Source organism: Xenia sp. Carnegie-2017, unplaced genomic scaffold (genome assembly GCF_021976095.1).
Source record: "Xenia sp. Carnegie-2017 unplaced genomic scaffold, XeniaSp_v1 HiC_scaffold_6, whole genome shotgun sequence".
Classification (NCBI taxonomy): Eukaryota; Metazoa; Cnidaria; class Anthozoa; order Malacalcyonacea; family Xeniidae; genus Xenia; species Xenia sp. Carnegie-2017.
Window position 1 is genome coordinate 4240942 of NW_025813526.1, and position 13509 is coordinate 4254450.

The window sequence follows — 13509 nt, forward strand, 5'->3', positions numbered from 1 at the left end:
GGAATCAATTACTAAGAAACCAGTCTCAACTGCAAGTCCCGGATTAAGCGAATGCTACTCAAGATTCAACCATATGACTACACTGTGAAATATGTTCCTGGAAAACAATTGCCAGTTCCGACATGCTTTCAAGATCACCACTTCCTGGACCAGAGATACCTCAACTAGATGTCAGCATCGGATCTCTTGCACACATGACTACGAGCCGGCTCGAAAAAGTCAACATTGCAACACATCTTGATCCGTTACTTCAGAAACTTACAGACCAAGTCATGGTAGGATGGCCTGAGTATCGCCAAAACTGCCCCATCGACCTTCACCAGTTCTGGAATTTCCGTGACGCGATAGCTGTACATGATGGTATTCTCATGAAAGGTGATCGTGTAATCATCCCAAAGACATGCCAAGCGAGATACTTCACCAGATACACACAGGATATCAAGGAATCGAGAAATGTCGACTTCGTGCTAGACAAGCTGTCTACTGGTATGGCATTGACAAAGACATCAAGTACATGGTAAAAAGATGTGCTTCCTGCCAGCAACACCAAACTTCAAATCCTAAAGAAACGATAATTCAACAAGAAGCACTGAAACCTTGGGAAGTCGTGTCATCAGACTTGTATCACTGGAACAATGCTAACTACTGTTATTGTCGACCACTATTCCTCATACTTTGTTGTGAGGAAACTATCATCAACCAGATCTTCAGACATCATCAGCAAACTTAAGGCCATTTTAGCTGAATTTGGCATACCCGAAAATTAGTGAGTGACAATGGCCCTCAGTATGCATCACAAGACTTCGAGAATTTCAGCAAGGAATATGGATTCGAACACTCAACCAGTAGTCCACACCACCATCAAGCTAACGGGAAGGTTGAACGCTTCGTCGCTACTGTAAAGAATACCTTACAAAATGCAAAGAAACGCATCAAGACCCAGCATTAGCTCTTTGGCTGTGAAACACACCAATCTCCTCTACAGTACCTTTACCAGCGGAACTTATGTTCCAACGTAAAATCGACGATGGACTTTCTTTCAAGAGTTCCTTTCACCAGACCGCTCAACAAGACATTTCTCAGCACAGACAACGCCATGTCCAGCGATACGACAAAAGAGCCCGCGATCGACCAGATCTTGCTATTGGCCAGAGTGTACGGATACAGAATCCAACCACCAAACTCTGGGACCCTGCTATTGTTACACAGAAACTAGTAGAACCAAGATCATATGAAGTAAAAGCCAGCAATGGAGCCACCTATCGCGCAACAGAAGGCATATCAACACCACAAATGAAGACTTCACCAACACAGATACGGAAGACCTTACAACTTATTCAGAAACTGAACTGCTGCCAGACGATCCAGCAAGGACAACTTCATCCCCTTGTCGCGCAGTACCACAAGATAATATTGTCATAACCAGATCAGAAAAAATTAGCAAACCCCCACAGAGACTTATTAATATGTAGCTACTTTGACATTTTAGAGAAAGGGGAATGTTATGATACAGTCATGTTAGATTTGTTTACATTCATATGCAAATTGTTATAGAATCACATGATATGTAAATTACCTCGTGGTATGTAAAATCAGTTCATTAAAAGAGTTCAAGCGATACCACAACAATCTTGGGATAAATTGTTATCAGATTTTGTAGGTTGTTTTATAATAGGAGCTCGAGATAATGCTTCCGCTACAACCAACTCTTTTCCTGGTATGTGACGAATAGTAAACAAATATTTCATCAGCCTCATATTGAATCGCTGTATTCTTGGAGGAAGTTGGTCTAATATCTTCGAGCCAAGCAGAGGAACCAAGGGTTTATGATCAGTTTCTATCACAAAATCCATTCCTAAAATATAATCATTAAATTTCTCACAAGCCCAAGTTGTTGCCAGTGCTTCCTTTTCAATCTGGGCATACCGTTCTTTGGTAGTTGTCATTGGTCTCGGCGCATAAGCGACTGGTTTCTTTCTCCTTTCTTATTTAATTGCCAAAGAACTGCTCCTATACCATCTGACGATCGTCGGCTGCCAAAACATTTTGCTTCGTTGGGTCATAATAGGCTAAAACTGGTACAGAACTTAATTCAGTTTTCATCTCTACAAAAGCTTTTTGTTGAGCACCTCCCCACTGAAATTCATTCTTTGTACTCAATAGATCTCTAATAGGTTTTGTTTTTTCTGACAAATTTGGAATGAATTTTTTCAATTGATTCCCAAAATCTTCATCACTCACATTTTGCAGCACTTCCATACCTTGTACTGCTTCAATCTTTTCTGGGTCTACTTGAATTCCATCTTCACTCACTATATTACCAGCAAACTTTACCATCTTAGCAAACTCACACTTCTCAGGATTTAGTGTTACTCCAGCATTGTCAAATTTTCTCAGCACAGCTTTCAGTCTACTGTCATGTTCATTCTTTGTCTTTCCATGAACAAGTACATCGTCACTTATGCTTACTTGACCATGTTGTTTCTCCAGCATCTGTTTCATCCTTTTCTGAAAATGCTCAGGTGCAGATTTATGCGAAAGGCATTCTGTTGAAACAGAATCTTCGAACGGAGTAATAAATGTAGTTAACAAACGAGAGTTTTGTTCTACGCATCGGTAGGAATATTAACCTTTGAAATAACGCCAAGTTTTTCCATGCGCGTCAATTCATCATGAACTTTCTTTGTCATCGTTAAAAGTATTCTTCTAGGTGTGGTTAACGCAAATGAGATAACACCAGGTTTTAATTTGAGGTTGTATTCTCCGTCTAAATTCACCCAGACATTTAAACAAGTTTGGATAAGTAGCCTTTATTTCTTCTTCCATATCACTTGCATCATTTGACTGAATCGCTTCGACTGTCGCTATTAGATTAAGGGCATTGATAGCTGGACGTCCCAACAATGGCTCTTTCAAATTTTCACAATATAAAGCAGTTCTCAATGTTGCTCGAATTTTTCCAGTTACTGACAGCTTTGCTTGATTTGGCCCGAACAATTCTTTATTAGTTGATTGCATCCGCCCATATCAATCTTAAATTTCACTGTAGACTTTCCTAATAATAAGTCGATTGCCCATTTTCGCTCATTTTCTATTTCGTTAACTGTCCCAAAAACAAAATCTCCTGGGAATCCGTGCTTTTGTCATGAACTGATTGAATTTTTGCTTGAGTTACTTCTGCATACCACTGCAAAATGCCTTGTTTATTACACTTTAAACAAGTTTTATTGTTCGCTGGACAATCCTCTCTTGTGTGAATTGTTGATCTTCCACATCGAGAACATTGACGGTTTTCTTGCTAGAATGTTGGTCGGGACTCCTATTCTGACACCATTTTCTTCATTTTTGGTCATATCAGTACCTTTTCGTCTATTTGTTCTTACGCGACCAATCAGCCCATTTTCGCTGTCTCCTTTCCTTTTAGAATATCGTGATGGTGCTTGACAAGCTCCGATGATTTCACCTCCCTAATAGCTTTCTTCAATGTTAATTTATCATCTTGCATTAGCCTTTGTGAAAGGTTTACATTTTGTATAGATACTACAATTCTGTCTGGTATCAACTCGTCTTTCAGTGTTCCAAATTGGCAAGTTTCTGCCAGTTTGTACAAATTTTCCAGAGTCGATGACTATTTCTTTTTCACCCTGTATTCGTTTATTGAACCGAGCACGCTCGAAAATTGTGTTCGATCGACCAACAAAGTGCGATGCAAATTGTTCTACAACATTACCATACACCATATCTCTTTCGCTTATTTGAAAGCTTTTTAATAGATCATTGGTATTGACTCCCATAGCATATACCAAAGTATTGACTTGTACTTTATCATCTTTTTCGTCTCATCCAGCTGCGATGCGATAACATTCGAATCGTTCGATCCATCGCTTCCAATCTTTGAGCTTTTTCGATTCTAATTTTTCTGGCAATGGAATTTGTGTTTGAAATGCCATTTCCTATTTATCTCCATGTCTCTTGTCCACTGGTCTTTACCATTTTAGACAGAATCCCATCACTGCCACCATGTAGAGTTTTTGTTAAGTGACCCTCCTATCTAAATGTCCTCTATATATATACATTACATGCGGAAGTAATATTCAACAGGAAGTGACGTCTACACATTACAGTTCAATATTTTCCTGAGTTTATGGTATATGGGGAAGTGTTTGTCAATCAATGAAAGGAATTTGTGGCCAATGTTCGTGTGAACGTTTTTGCTAAATGGAGGGTTGTACCAAAGTATATTTTGTTGATGGTCTATGGGGAAGTCAGTCCCTCATGACCAACGCACTAAGGTTGTCAAAACGTCAGTCAACATCAACAAAACAGTCCTTCTCAGGACTCTACTAACCTGGAAAATCTACATCTACAAACTTGTAAAGATACTCTTGTCCAATATAAGTGAAAAGGTTCAAACCATCCACTTTATTGAAATCATATCTTGTCCAATGAGTGTAAGAGAAAAATAAATAGGTCCCTGATGGTCCCTAATTATTAGGCCTTTTAAGGGTATCATTTGACTTTGGGGGCCCATTTAATACAATACAGGGGCATGAATAACAAAGAATGCAACGATGGTTATGTTTATTTACATGTTTGAGCTGCAGAGTAGTTCATTTAGGTATGGCTTATGGGTTGGATACTGACAGTTTTTTGAGATGTTTCACAAGGATGGGTGGTAGAAGTAAATATCCAGTAAATATCACAAGTGATGGAGGGACAATTTTGTAGGAGCTGAACTAAAGTTAAAAGAGTTGATAGACAAACTAGATAAAAGCAAGATTCGACAAGAAACTAATGTTCAAGGAGTAAGATGGAACTTTAACTCTATGCATGCTCTTATTTTAGTGGGATTTACTAAAGCAGTGAAAAAAGGAATTTATGCAATGGTGAAGGACGCAGATGTCACTGATGAAGAATTATCTACCATATTCACTGGTGCTAAAGATTTGCTAAACACAAGACCATTAATATATTAAAGGTCAGATCCAAAAGATGTAATCCCTTTAATGCCTAACCATTTTCTCCATGGACACGTTGGGGGGAAGTCAGCTGTCGAAACTGAGGTAGTGAGTTGTAGATACTGAGGAAGTCAGCTGTAGATGCTGTAGATACTGAGGAGTTTAATCTGTTTAAGAGATGGAGAAGGGTTCAGGAAATCAAATGTGAACAAAAGATAGTTACGAAAATGGCTACCATAGTTGAATATTTATTCAAAATGGTTAGACGAAAAACTTGACATTAATGTTGGAGATACTGTGTTAATTATTTTTGAATAATGCCATCGTGAAAATTGGCCGTTAGGACGAGTCTTGAAGTCTACCCAGGTAAAGACAAGCATGTGAGAGTAGCAAAAATCCAGGTAGCACAAGACATTGTCATACGACTGATTACAAAATTGGCTTTGTTTGATGTTATTACAAAAATTACTATTGGTAGGAGCTACCAAGGAGGGAGAATGTTAAAACGATTAAAGTTTAATTGTTACAAGTAAGATTAATATTATGCAAATTTTGGTTTAAAAAAATATAAAAAAGGTGAACAAAAAATATAGAGGTTACAGGTTAAAAATTACTTTAATTGTGAACATTGTATACAAAGTTCGAAATATAATTTTATAAAAAGAATACGTTGGGTTGTATTGAATTCACTTGAACAGTCAATATGCTAATATTATTATAACGCACTCGCTTTTCTTTATGATTTCTTTTGCTATTACAATGATTATTTTTAAACAAAACTAAGTCTACATTAAAGAGAATAATATCATAAAAGCAATGTCGTCAAACAAGTCCACTAGCAGCAGGAATACGCCGGACACTTCTGATATGGTCGTAGCGATAGCACTTCCCTTCTTTGTTTCTTTATGAAACAATGACATTGCATAGTTTAGCGTATCAAAATGTGGACCCTGGAAAAAATACAGTTGAATAGATTCAGATACGGAAGGAATATTGCAACAGACATTATAGCAAAGAAATTAAGGAACAATATGATTAAATTAGCGGTAAGTATTTATAATTGGTTACATGGCCTTGTATAGTAACATATGTCACTGTCAACTGTCAAAATAAAATACCTTTTTGCAATTAATATTCATATCATGAATAACTAATTTACTGAACTTTGCTTATTGCTTACAAAATGCAATAGTTTTTGTATTCTACTAAATTTCTAATTTTTACAACAGCTGTGTAATGCATAAACAAAAACACAAATTATTTTTTTATTTTAATGAAACTCTTAGGTGCACTTGTCAAAGTTGCCATATTGAGTTACTTGAGGATGCATTGGACCGTTGTTGCTGTAAAAAATGGGACCAGTGATAAGAATGACTTGATGGATGCATTGAACATATCAAGTGCATCACTGAACATGATTTTGGACCCATGACCTTCTTAACAGTTTGGATAATGTTGGTCCACTTCTGAAGGACAGGAATGGACAACCTTATCGATGACATGGATCACAAACTTGGAAATTAAATGATCTTTTTTCACTTTCAAGTTTCATAGCATTACTGCTCACAACTTTATTAGCCTAAACTAAGTAAATAAATTTTCCAACATCACACATAATAAACAACATAGTCATGTCTCTAACAGAGTAACTCACAATAAATGGAATTGATACAAAACCATGCAGTAATATTGCACTATACCTGAATAAATTCAAAGTGGACTAGTTTTCATGATGCATTATTAAACACTGTGTAAGCACCATATTTGTAACCAAATTTGTAAACTTCCAATGTTTCAAAAGAGATGAAAATAAGAATTCTCTTTGAAGACTGTGGTATACTGCAATAGTGTGTAAATTCGTGTGTCTAAATATCAACATAGCAAGAGTAATATTATTGAATAAAGACATCAAAATGCCAAAGAGTTGTAGTAGAAAAATATTTGCATTTGTATTTAATCTGAACACCATTAAAAATTTGATTGTGTCTATATGTAGGTGGAGAGTACAACAGGCTATTTAAAGAACAAATTCTTTGAATAAATTCAACTATTAATCAACATGAAAGTATTTCCTGTGTGATTCTCATTCTCTTCGGTACACTGACTTTATTTTTCAAGAGATGAATAGTCCCCCCAACGTGGCGCCAATGGAAGGATTGTTGATGCACCAATTCGACGACAAACACGATCTTACACGAAGATATATGACCGAAAACAAAGAGAAATTATCAAGAACAAAGACCGTTTGCGCAGGAAAAAGAAGCGTTATTACGAAGTTGTCGAGGGAAGCTGAGAGTCTTTTAAAGAAAAGTGTTGTACTCAAGGGGCGATTACAAACGATCAACGGACTGTCTGAAGAAAACTGCGATTAATCAAAGAATTGGACTCACAAGTGATTTCTGTAAAGTAAACGACACCGAACAGGAAATCGACGAGGATTTTACAATTTATTGAAGGTGAGCCAACATTTTAATGAGCAGTTTAGTCCCTAAACTAAATTTTATCATAAAATCGTGGCAGTAATCGCTATCAATTTCTCCAAAGACTGTATAGTAGTCACAGTACAAGCTCAGGCAATCTTGGGTCAGGTTAGTGCTGTTATTAACCAACTAAGTTCCAAAGTTTTTGGAGCTAAGAAATTTAACAGCATATAATTTGAGCTGATATTGTGATTGAAAGAAATATCTTTGAAATTGTATGGAATTTTTGCTTGAATTAAAGTTTTGTTCTGCATAAAAATGGCTTGATTTTAATTTTACTAAACAATGTCATATATTGTATGTTTTAATGCATGAAATATGATTTAATACAAAAATATTCATGGAACTTTTCCAAATCACAATACACTTCAATTTTTCTGACCTTTTTGATATTTAGATAATCCGGTGTCCACAGTGCATACTCTTATTTCAATTCCAAGTACACTTATAAGTAGGTCAACCACTAGATCAACTGAAGGTGCTTTGCATTTAGCAGTCAAATTTAACCAAAAAATTTACTAGGTACTACATTTATATTCTGTTCTTTTTGGAAATGGAGTTAAATAGGCTCTTTAGCTTTGGACCATCTTCTGCACAACCAACTAGTGAAAGGAAGAGAAAGTATCAAAGCACAATAAATATTCCAAACACTTGGACTAATGTAAAACAGTGAAACACCAAATCAAAGCTATAAACAAGGTAGTTATGCTGCCTGAATGAAATGAGTGTGAGTCATCTCATAAAGGAATGCGTAAATCCTAATTTTCTTAAAAAATCCTAAAATCTTTCACAATAAGACTTGAGTGGACCAATGCGATCAAAATGCAAGTAACATTAATGACATAGATGTAAGAAAGATGAAATTTATTAAAATAACAAAACATACATAATACTATTATTCCCTTTCTATTTGTATTAACTAAACGTCCTTACCATATTTTCCTCTGCATTTTCAAAATAATCAAATTGCAATAACGTTATGGTCAGTAAGACATTTATGAGTACTTTCAGTATCCAAAGTGCTGGTTTTATTAACAGCTTTGACATTAAATTTATTGTTGTAGTAGTCATGCCTCAGTTGTTAGAATTATTTTGTACAACTCATTGTCCTCTAACTGAAAATTCCTTGGAGGAATTTGTCTGCTCTTTGAAAATTTTGTGCAGTTGTCGCAATTTATCGTCAAATACCATGGCGGATGCTCCATTGCCAAACAAGACAGTTGCCAGTACATGGTGTTTACATTTAGTCTCTAGTTGGTGGTTTGCAACCATCCCCATGGGAGTAAGAGAACAATGGAATGCTCACCATGTTGGATGAAATTTCCATTGTTAATAAGGAAAATCCTTTGTTAAAATCATCCAACATGGCGACTATGAAGTAGCTTGCAACCCAAGAATTGCACCAACGCCCATTCACTGCACTTTACATTTTTCTTGTCAGGCAAGGCAACTATTTTACTCCGGCATTTATTGCATGAAAGGAATCTTTTTACGTTTTCACTGCCTTATACAGGGCAGTTGATTTTGTTTGTATTGTTGCAAATATCTATGTCATCCTCTCTGTCAATAGCGACACCTAAGATTTCAATGGTCGATTTTTTATTGAGGGTTAGATATTTCTTTTGTTCAAACTCTTGTACCATAACATTTGAAAGTTTATATGTGCCACCAGAATCTACCCGTTCAACATCATTTTCCCACAATACCAGTTGCACAGTTGCTGTGTTATCAAATAGTTGAGCCTCTTGTTTAAGAAGCATTTTTCATTTGATCATAACAGTTTCTTTGGTACCGTGCAATGACAAACATCTATTGATATTTACTTGTTGATTTAAGTCACCTATAAAAATAAAGATGAGACGAGTAATATGAACCATTGTAACTGTGTTGGTTGCGATGAAGAAAGTCGTTAGGCATTTTCAAATACCTTCAATCAAAGAAATTATGTTTTTCAGACCTGTTATTGGCTCACTTACATCACTTTGGTCCACTGCTTCTTCTTGCATGTCATAGGTAACTTCGCTTTGTGATGAATTGTCTAGTCTGTTTGTTGGCATGAATTTCCTCTTCATCTGTGCAATGATTTCTTTTCGCTAGATATTTTGAAATTTTAATGGGAGATGAAGACCCTACACTACCTTGCGTTTGTGGTGATTCGGGCAAGAAAACCACTGTCCTCATAGTTCTGTGTTTTGTCCGAAATTTCTGTTCAAAGTAGTTGTCGTTTCTTTGCCTAGTCTTAAAGGGAACTCCACCCTCACATAATGTTGGTCTTAAAACTTTGTCAGTCCCGTGAAAATAAATATCGGCAATTTTTTGTTTGTTTGATTCAATATTTTCACAAAGAATGAGTTGAAATGCTGCAGATAGGGCATCCGGTGCGTGGGAGCAGAAACATGTCAGCGGCTTGTACGTCATATCGTCAATTGCTGCTCAAAGCTCTATGTGAAGTCATTGTACAGCCATTACTTGCGTCAAAATGCTTCTCCTAATCACAAAATGTTTCTTTTCGAAACTTCAGAATTTTTTATTCATAGGTATATACACAAAGAACTTTTATAGCTTACATGCAAGTATTGAGCTGGTTATTTGTATTCTGTTTTAATAGAACGGTTTCACATGCATAAAGGCCATTATCGCACAGTTTCCGCACTACATATAGAACTTAAATATGGATTAATATTATTTTTTAAAAAATACGAAGGTTTATTCGTGTGAAAACTGTGCTGTAATGCCGTTTGCTTCGTTTGCTTGTCGTCGGAATTCAACCTTAACAACAGTTTCTACTGATGTGAAACCAGTCTATTGCCATGAATAACATTGAATAATAATAAAGCATGGTTGTGTAATTTAGATTCATTATGGTTAGAAAATAATCCTACATAAAACCATTGTAAAATTAGCCTTTCGTGCATAGAATTTAGGTGTCGTTTCCTTGACGTAAACTATGAACTTATAGTTTCGTTAATATTTGTACATAATTTCCTTTAATAAGTCACATTTGGGACAAAATTGCCAGTGCTATGAAAAACAAACACCCTCATATTGATCACCAATATGATGTGTGGCATTTGTCTATATCTGTCACATAAAAAACTAACAAAAGCTAACATTAAGGGAAATGATGACTTGACCCATTGGATTAAGTCCATTTCTAATCATCTTTGGTGGTGCTCTGCAAGTTGTAACAAGAATGCAGAAGAATTGGTGGAAAAATGAGTCTATCCTTAACCAACAACAAGCATTTCTGGAGAGGGAACACATATTTTCATCAATGTTGCTACCAACAATTAACAGAAAGACAAACAAGCAGAAGAAGTGGTTATCTCCTACTTCACAAGCATATATTGCTGCAGAGAAGGTGATTTTGACAAGAGGCTTCTAAAGACCTGTGGAAGCTATCTGAGTTTTGTCACACAGGAGAGTTGGAGGTTTACCATTCTCTTTACTGAAATACTGCCCAAAGCGAGCATTTTTCATTTCCTGGAATGGTAGCCCGCACTCAGCAGCTTTTGATCACAACAACAATATTAACCGTGATAAAGCAGTCATTAAGTCAGGGACAAACAAAGGGCAAGACCATTACAAAATGATTTTGCTAAAACAAAGAAGCAATGGGTTGTAAAAGTAATGAAAGAAAAGAAAGAATACCAGTACGTTGATATACTACTTGCCGAGGTTGTGAATGCATGCAAAACTGAGGAGATTGAACTTGTACATGATGGCGAGAATCTTCCAAAGAACATTTCTAAATCATGTCCACCCAGGAAAGAAGTACTTGTAAAGGAACATCAGTTAGTGGTGAAGTTAGCTATGGCAATAGGTTTTACCATGCCCATATAATATGATGTTGCATCAGTGAAGACAACTTTTGTACATTCATTCTTAAATATTAACATAGCAAAACCAGCATAGTGGAAGCCTTCAAATTGAAATTCTTCTGCAGGGCCAGGTGGAGGAAATGTTTCTCTAATGCGAGTAACTGCACATGATGGCAAGACAACTCTTACTTCTCCACCCAAGATACCCTAGCACCATCTTGTCAACTGTCTATATGCAATATGGCGGTACAGTTTGTCTTCGGGCCCATCATATGCTACCTCATATTGCTGCTTGTACTGGTATCAAGCTGTTTGTAATACCCACCTGTTAAGACAAACAGGCTAAAACCGGGATGTTGTGTAATGCACAAAGAGACTTGGTGGTCTCGTTCGTTTCTACTGCCTCTACATTTTGTCACAAATATTGGAAATCTCTTTGCAGCATAAACATACCTCGTTATTGTCCATTATTTGGCAGTTACCACATTGACACCTGAATATGTTAAAAGAAAGGATTTTGAAAAGTAAATGTCAAAATTTCAATAAAATTGTATCTTACAATAAAACTTTAAAATCTGAAGTATTATGTGTGTGTACGTGGTCAACTTTAAAACAACAAACGTTCTTTCGAGATCGAAACAATGGTCTAGAATACTATAACATTGTAGTACCACCCATTGAAGATTGTCGCGCCAAGATTAATCCTCAATATACACAAATTCCTGTTCTTCGTTGTCCTCAAACTAGTGAGCTTCTTCGTGTTCATCAGCTGGCCATTCGGGCTCAAAGTGATATGGCCGAATATTGTTTTGCTGGATTGTCTTTCATTTCACTATCCATTGGTGAATTAGGCCGAGGTTCTTCCAAAAAAGCCATTATAAGCGATTGTTTTGTTTTCTGTGCTAGGCTATGCGTTATTATTTTACTTTGTTGTAAACACAACTCCAAATCGGTTTGATGATATGACGTCAAAATAATTTCCGCTGGTGCTTTCTGTGCCCACGCTGCTAAACCTCAAAACAGCTCAAATAGCGCTTGAAGACGCGATTTTGTCAAAAATAAAATAGCTGATGGAAAAATTTCAAAATATAGTAACCTTTGCATAAAAATGGAACTTTTAAGACCAACATTATGTGAGGGTGGAGTTCCCCTTTAATGGGTGGAAGACTATGAACATATCCAACCAAACCTAATATAAAAATACATGAAGTTTTATTTTTCTTTCAGTAGCTATACTTAGCTCTACTCCAATGTATTGAAGACTTTATTATGGGAAAAATCAAAACCTTAACTTCCCATATACATTTTTGCATACAAGCAGGTTATATATTATAGCATATAAATCATAGTAACTCCTCCAACCATCCATAGAAAATTCAATATTATCTATCACATTTTATATTTTTGCAGAACAATTAGAAACATGCTGCTTAGCATATGGCGAGTCTACACAAATCCTTTCCCAAACTATGTGTGGCACACCTTGTCGGGAGCCATAAACTTGTAAGGTGAAGGATGGTCATTTATCATGCAATAGATGGGTTTAGCCCATGGTTATTTTTGCAAAATGTAGCTCAAACAATCGGGCGGAAACTGCACAAAGCCATTTTGTTCAGGCTATATCAAAATATGGACATCCTGCAAAAGTCTGCAGACTTGGTTGAAAGAACGTTGACATTTGGCATGACATGACTGCATTTAGAGGGATGCCAGCATTCCGGTGCTAATGGGGAAGTCAGTCCACAATCAACGCATAGAGCAACACAACTGTGCTCTCAATGAGCAAGTGTTGTCTACGTTTCAACAACAGTTTTATGGTTTAAAAGTGAAGGCACTCTTGATGTAAATAATGACAATGACATCTTTTGCCTGCATTGTGTTTACATTTCTCACATTAATAATGCCATTGAAGAGTTCCTTGCAGCACACAACAGACATAAAATTTCTACTGAAAATAACCGATCGCCAGAGCAACTATTCTGGTGCAATATAAGGCTTGCACATACATATGAAGGAGCCTTACCCCAGCATCCAAACCAGCCATGCATTGAAGAGCTTTTAACCAGTGATTTGCCACATGTTTGTGTTCCAGACACCCCAAATCCATTGGGAGATGATCAGTCTGTATATGACTTTGTTTTGTCACTAAATTGTCAAAATGCAATGGATGCTTACAGAGATTTAGTTAGCTTTGTAGCAGAGAAATTGATATAAGTTTTGTTTCAACATTATTAAAAAATATGTATGCAT

The 13509-nt window shown here is 36.4% G+C and overlaps 1 pseudogene; it reads right to left on the reverse strand.

Moving 5' to 3' along the window:
* Positions 1-8539: 8539 nt before the first annotated feature.
* LOC124456928 lies at positions 8540-9736 on the reverse strand (annotated as a pseudogene).
* Between the last annotated feature and the right edge of the window lie 3773 nt (positions 9737-13509).